The following is a 6701-nucleotide window of genomic DNA, read 5'->3' as shown; positions in this document are numbered from 1 at the left end:
ACTGATCTGATCTACAGTGGTGTGCAAAAGTGTTTGCCCCCTTCCTGATTTCTTATTTTTTTGCATGTTTGTCACACTTAAATGTTTCAGATCAACAAATTTAAATATTAGTCAAAGATAATACAAGTAAACACAAAATGCAGTTTGTAAATGAAGGTTGTTATTATTAAGGGAAAACAAAATCCAAACCTACATGGCCCTGTGTGAAAAAGTGATTGCCCCCTAAACCTAATAACTGGTTGGGCCACCCTTAGCAGCAACAACTGCAATCAAGCATTTGCGATAACTTGCAATGAGTCTTTTACAGCGCTGTGGAGGAATTTTGGCCCACTCATCTTTGCAGAATTGTTGTAATTCAGCCACATTGGAGGGTTTTCGAGCATGAACTGCCTTTTTAAGGTCATGCCACAGCATCTCAATAGGATTCAGGTCAGGACTTTGACTAGGCCACTCCAAAGTCTTCATTTTGTTCTTCTTCAGCCATTCAGAGGTGGACTTGCTGGTGTGATCATTGTCCTGCTGTAGAACCCAAGTTCGCTTCAGCTTGAGAGGAAGAATTACAAAAAGGGTTGAATTACTGACTCATTAATGACCTTGCAAATGCCGAATGAGTACACTCCATAATAAGCCAATGTACTAAATCAGAAAAGGGGCAAACACTTTTGCACACCACTGTATATAGATATGCAAGTCCATAGAAGAGAATAGTTGATGCTCACATTTATTTTAAAAGCAGATTCACTTGTGATTATTCTCAAAGGGAGTGTGGCTATTCCATATCCCTCTGGTTCATTCATTAATACACTTAGTCCAAACACCCATTTTGCTCTGGTGTTGAAAAACTGTTTTGTGTTTTAACATTTTTATAGGTTTTCATTGCCCAAATCTCCCCCCCTCAAAATAAGGGATTTTGATGAATAATAAATCAGATAATTTTACTTTGAATAAATAATGATTCCGAAGAGGTCTTAGTGTCTTCAAGTGGTTGATATCTCATTTTGGAATACATTTTACATCTTGGCCATGCAGTACATGAATTAGTCCTGGGCAAAAACTAAATATCCTGCAATACAAACTTGGGGGATGGAGTTTGAAAGAGTTTGGGCATTTACCAGATGGGGAAAGTCTAATGAGTGGCATTATAGGAAAATGTGGGATCTAGTGTTTTTGGAGCTATTAGGGACTTAAAGTCAGGATATTGTGGTCCCCACTGCATTCACTTTGGCCATTCATTTTTTAACTTCTCTCTCTTAAGTCCCCCAGTTTTATGGAATTGCAATATGGAGCCCTCCTATTAAAGTTTTTTGGCAATTGTTATAGACGGGTTTCCCATTTACAAACAAATGAGGATGTGCGCACAGCAGGAGAAATGAAAGCACGTTGCAACAATGTTACGTTAGCTTATACGTGAACATCTTCACGTCGCTGATAAGACTAGCTATTCGTAAATCTGTTTCGAAGTTTGTCCGTAAAATTCCTCCTGCTCGTTTCAAAGTAAATGCTGGTATGATTGTTTTAAATTTATATATGTATTCATAGAGAAATATGTTTGTTGGAGGAGATTGTTTCTCACCAGTTTCTGTGCAAAACTACTCACCACCTTATTACAATCCAGGACGCTACATGCTAATTATGCACTCTGAGCTACTAGAGAGGTAACTGGGGAATAGTACATTCAGCAATTATGGAATCATTACCATTGAACAAGCAAAGATGATGTACTTGTTGTACTGTTTATGCACTCTATTATGTTCAGTTGTGCCCTTTTTGCATCACAGGATGTGTAGAAATGTCTTTGGCTCAAACAATCCAGTATTTTTTTCTTTGAGTGCATTCCTAATGAGCTACTTATTGGTTTTACTCAACTTTTACAATTTCGCGACAATAAATTTACTTGAGTAAAATATAAACAAAGTAGCAGTTCCTCAGCCCAAGCAGGATATTTAGGTATTCTTTCCACCTCTGGTTATATATCCCCAGTTATCCTTGAGCCCTGAACCTGTACCTGCTCCAGGACTGCTGAGGAGGGAGCACAGAGAATCTCCCCCTTGAGGGATAAATGAAGTAAATCATGAAAAGAAAATTGCTTTCAGGTCACTACCCAAGTAGCAAGGGCAAAAACCTAACATATAAGGTGGCTGTCAGGCCATAAAATAAAATTGCAGTTTGATGTGATGGAGTAAAAATTGAACAAGTTGGCATTTGCTTTGAAGGTGCCATTATGGTGTTTGTTCAGGTTTCACAAAGTCCTTCCTCAAATGTTGTGAAAGTGTATCCAAACACAGCAGGCAGGAAATTAGAAATCCATTAGTGTATTCTTTGGATTGCCATGAAAGAATTATGAGGAGGGTGAAATGTAGGCCTTAATTTTGGTAGCTCTCATTCATCAAACAGAAAAATGGAACTCCTCTTCCTTTCTGTCTCAAATCAAAGAGAGCAACAGACAAAAGCTTCTCATTTTCATTCAGGTCGAGGTCCAAGCAGATGGGTGTCTTCTGTTAGAGTCAGGCCCTCTGCCAGCCCAAACCGCCATACCATGACCAGATCCATATGTGGAGGAAGGGCTGAACATCTGCAGATAAGAAACCACCACTTTTATGTGAAAAGGAAGTCAAGAGGCTTGGTGCAGAACTCTGGCAATGTGTGAAACAGAAGGTGAAGCGAGCCATATTTCCTTGCAAACCACAAAGTCTGTGATGTTTACGGTGGTGCCTGTGCTCATGATCCGGAAGCTGTGCGGTTTAAATAGCCGTGTATCATCATCACCAACTACAGCTCCCTGGCGTTAATTTTTACCATTGAGCTGTAGTCGTCAAGAGGCAAATTCAAGTGAGTCATTAAATCCAGTTCTTGTTCACTACACTCCTCCATCAAGTGAAAGTAGCTTGTGTTGGTGCATTTTTGTCAGTGCAGGTTGGTGCCAAGTCCAGCAACATTGAGAGACAAAGAAAAAGCAACACTGCTTGAACGTTCTTTGTGGTTTCATACCTCAACTTCAACCAAGTTGACTCCACAAACATTTTCTATTTAGTTTTCTATTATACTGAAAAAAATATCAGAATTGCACGTTCAGCGCACTGTATGCGATATATGTAATATGTGGGTAAATATGAATGAAACATGAGTTACAGTTGACAAAACACTCAAGTTCCACTTACTCGATTGTTCCAGAGCTTTCGACCATATCACACATCATCAGCCGATAGAGTTTGCTCAGTTGTCATGGAAAGTTTGAACATGTACAGTTGTACATGTACAACTCAAGGTCCACTTACTTACTTATTCCAAAGCTCTAGAAGATAACACACAGTCTGTGTTTGTTGGCAAGTTGGTAAGATGTGACATTTATAGATGGAGGTTAACGGAGACCTTGGCAACATGTTCTATTTCGCACACGTACAGCTCTCTAATGGGGCTCTGTGGGCTCTGTGTCTCATTATAGATCTGCACACTGACAAATTTGCATGCACATGCTCAGCCAATCAGAATCAGCCCATTTAACCTTGCAGGGGGTGACCTTGTGAAAGGGCAGCGCTGACCCCCATTCCTCAAACACTTTTTACAGCAACTCAGCACGCTGTCATCTCCAGACTCTGCCCTTTGTCCCTGATTGCTGCCACCAGCTTCCAAAACCTACCAGACTGCATGGAAGGCTGGGTCATTTTCCCAAAGCTGAAGAGGGTCTCCATCAGCAGTGCGTTGTACACTTTTACCTTCATCCCCCTCCTTATCAGTAAGGCAGTACACCCCAATAGTGGTTGGCTGCCAAAGGTGTTAGTGTTTTTCTGTTGTCTGCTGACCCTCCAAAAGTTCAAACAGGCATCTGTAGAACATGACCTTAGTTCATTACAATACAGCTGAGAACATGACTGCCACAAATACTGATAAAAGCAAATAACTCGAATGAAAGGAGCTGTATGCGACATTCACTGCCACTAAATGTCGCACTAGAGCACCAGCATGTCAGACCAAAACAAATGGGCGCAACCGCGCACCAGACTCCTTTGAAAAAAACAGTAATTTTACCTCGCAGCTCATAGTAAAACACACTTAATTCAAACTGGACAGAAACCAAATAAAACTCACCAAAACCGTCTTTGTTAGTCTTTCCACTGTTCCAACCATCACCGACTGTGGTTTGGTCGAAATAAACCCTTAATTAACCGATATGTTCTGGCTCTGCGCCTCAGCTGGCAGCTGCGAAACGGGCTGCAGTGGCTGCAACGTAATCCTTGGGGACAAGTGCGCCTGTCAAAAAGTAGCCTACATCCACTCCAACAATCACCAACTCTGAAATAAATCCTTAATTCACCAAATTGGATGAGAAAAGAAACAGCTCTCCTCACAGACGAACAGTTTCACAGGGAGGAACTCACATGCACTAACATGCACGCGCAGCCGGACCGGCTAAACAAAGCACAGGGGTGACGTCACTCTCTGCTCAGGACGCCATTACTCCACTATATCTTTACATAGCAAATAGTTGTTTGCTGCTATATTAATGTTTAGAATCTCATATACATAAAGCAAATAACTTAAATTAAGTAATAAAGTAATAAATGAATTTTTACTATTAATATGTCTCAAGGATTTTAAAAAGCCGGCCAATTCGTTTTAAAACGCTTCAAAAACAGGACGAGATCTTAAAAATCTACATTTGAGTAAATAATATTTTGCCAGCCGAATCAAATTGTTTACAGGATATTCAACATATCATATTCATTTCACTAGAATACGTTTGTTGTACCTGTAACCTAGGTAATGTTATTTGGTTATGTAGTCTAACGCTATGGGCTAGTTTTGTAATTTGATGTATGTTGTGTTATTTTGGTGAAATGTATGTAAAACCTCGCCATTATTAAACAGCATTGTATTAATTATCAGGTCAGATGTGTCGACCTTATTCCATATTTCTTTTACTCTTCACTCTAAACGGGTCATACAGTATATTAGCAACGTTATTTGTCAGTTAGCTCAGCTAGCTATGCACCAGTCACACCTGGCATTTACTACACGTAAATATTTAGTCACAACCTACGTAAGAACTAGTTTGTGTGTTGCAACCCCTTTTTATTTAGTAATGTGTAGACATCTTAGAACTAGGCTAAGTTTGATCTTAAGAACTGTTCATTTAACACAGACTGGCCCATCAAAACCTGCCCACAGACACTCCACCTACCACCCTGTTTTTTACAAATATGGTCAAAACAGCAGAGGACATTTATTTTTTGGTGTTGGTGTTTCTGCATAGACTTGCTCGCCGGTACTACTGCTACTTGTTTCTTATTACTTTGGGGAATGACTGACTGTATGAGGGGGCACTGCATCATCATCAAATGATGACTGGCAAAAGTCCGCAGCTTGTTAGACAAGCTTTGTTCTGCACCTCATGGTCACATCCTGTGTGTTTACACCTCGGAAATCAGACATTCATTTTAGTCCAGAGCCTCTGCAGACTACACCAGCAATAGAAAACAGCTATCCAAGTTCACAGCCTGAGAGCCAATATGAACCAGCACTGATCTAATAAGCCTGTGCCCAGGAATCTTTTCAGAAGTCATGAAGCTCAATTGCTTTTGTATTTTGTTATTATACAGTTATTATTATATTATTTTAATATGATAGATCCGTCCTTCAACAAGTATTATAATAGCAACAAGGCTGTCTCAGAAGATGAACAAAATTTCTATTTGACATTCATCTGCTCAAACTGTACGAACTGTGCTGGAACAATGATTGCAAAAGTTGTTTTTTTTTATTCTGAACTTGATCTTCGAAACACTGTTATGAGGCTCATGAGAGCAGGAAATACTTCATATAAAAAGCATACTGTGAAACATAAACCTCAGCAGTCCTTATTTAACCTTTACAGCTGTAAAAAAAAAAAATGGAGAGAGCCACTTATTTGGTGCCTATCAATCAATATGACATCGACCTCCCCTCTGAGGGAATGGATTTCTCTTTACCAACCATGCTGTGTAATTGTGGCTAGGCCATGATAATAGCTTATTTCAGAGATGTGTATTTATGGCCACACATCTGACTAAAAAGCCCAGTGCTGTTTTGCTATTGACGTGATGATGATAGAGCCGATGAAGATGTCTGAATCAGACTCCATGTCGCACCACAAACCACTGGAGCTCACGCACGAGCAGCGGGAGCTCACGCGTCTAAAGGGAAGCCCCAGCTTCCGCCATGATCACTCACCGCGTGAGTGAGCGTCACTCAGGCACGGGTGTCATCACACCGACATAATCGATGTAGGGTCCTAGTTAACTAGTTCTCTGTAAACACTCCTGTGCCTGTCTGCTCAAACAACACAGAACCAGAGTGAAGTCAGATGGATTTTTAACGCTGCCCCCCATCTGTCTGCTGAGATCAAATCTCCCAATAAAAGCACAATGATAAAGGATTTATTGAGCAGCAACCTCAGTGCTCAGAAAGTGGAACAGTAAATCTCTGTTGAAGAACTTTACCTCTTTTTTTTCCCCGGCCTGTCTGTGGGAGGACCTTTTTTTTTTTTTCTTTTACAGCTGCAGCATATTTTCTTCCTATTTTATGCCAAGAGCTATGCAGAAAAAGAAACGCTCGTTTCAAACAATCCAGTGCATCTTGGAATTTTTGACATTAACTCCCCATCATTGTGAATGGACCACATTGCGAGAGCTATTGCCCGATTTGTTATTATCTGCAACTCGTCA

The sequence above is a fragment of the Siniperca chuatsi genome, linkage group LG2, assembly GCF_020085105.1.
Source record: "Siniperca chuatsi isolate FFG_IHB_CAS linkage group LG2, ASM2008510v1, whole genome shotgun sequence".
NCBI classification, from domain to species: Eukaryota; Metazoa; Chordata; class Actinopteri; order Centrarchiformes; family Sinipercidae; genus Siniperca; species Siniperca chuatsi.
The sequence above is the reverse complement of the archived record's forward strand: the minus strand, read 5'-3'. Positions refer to the sequence as shown.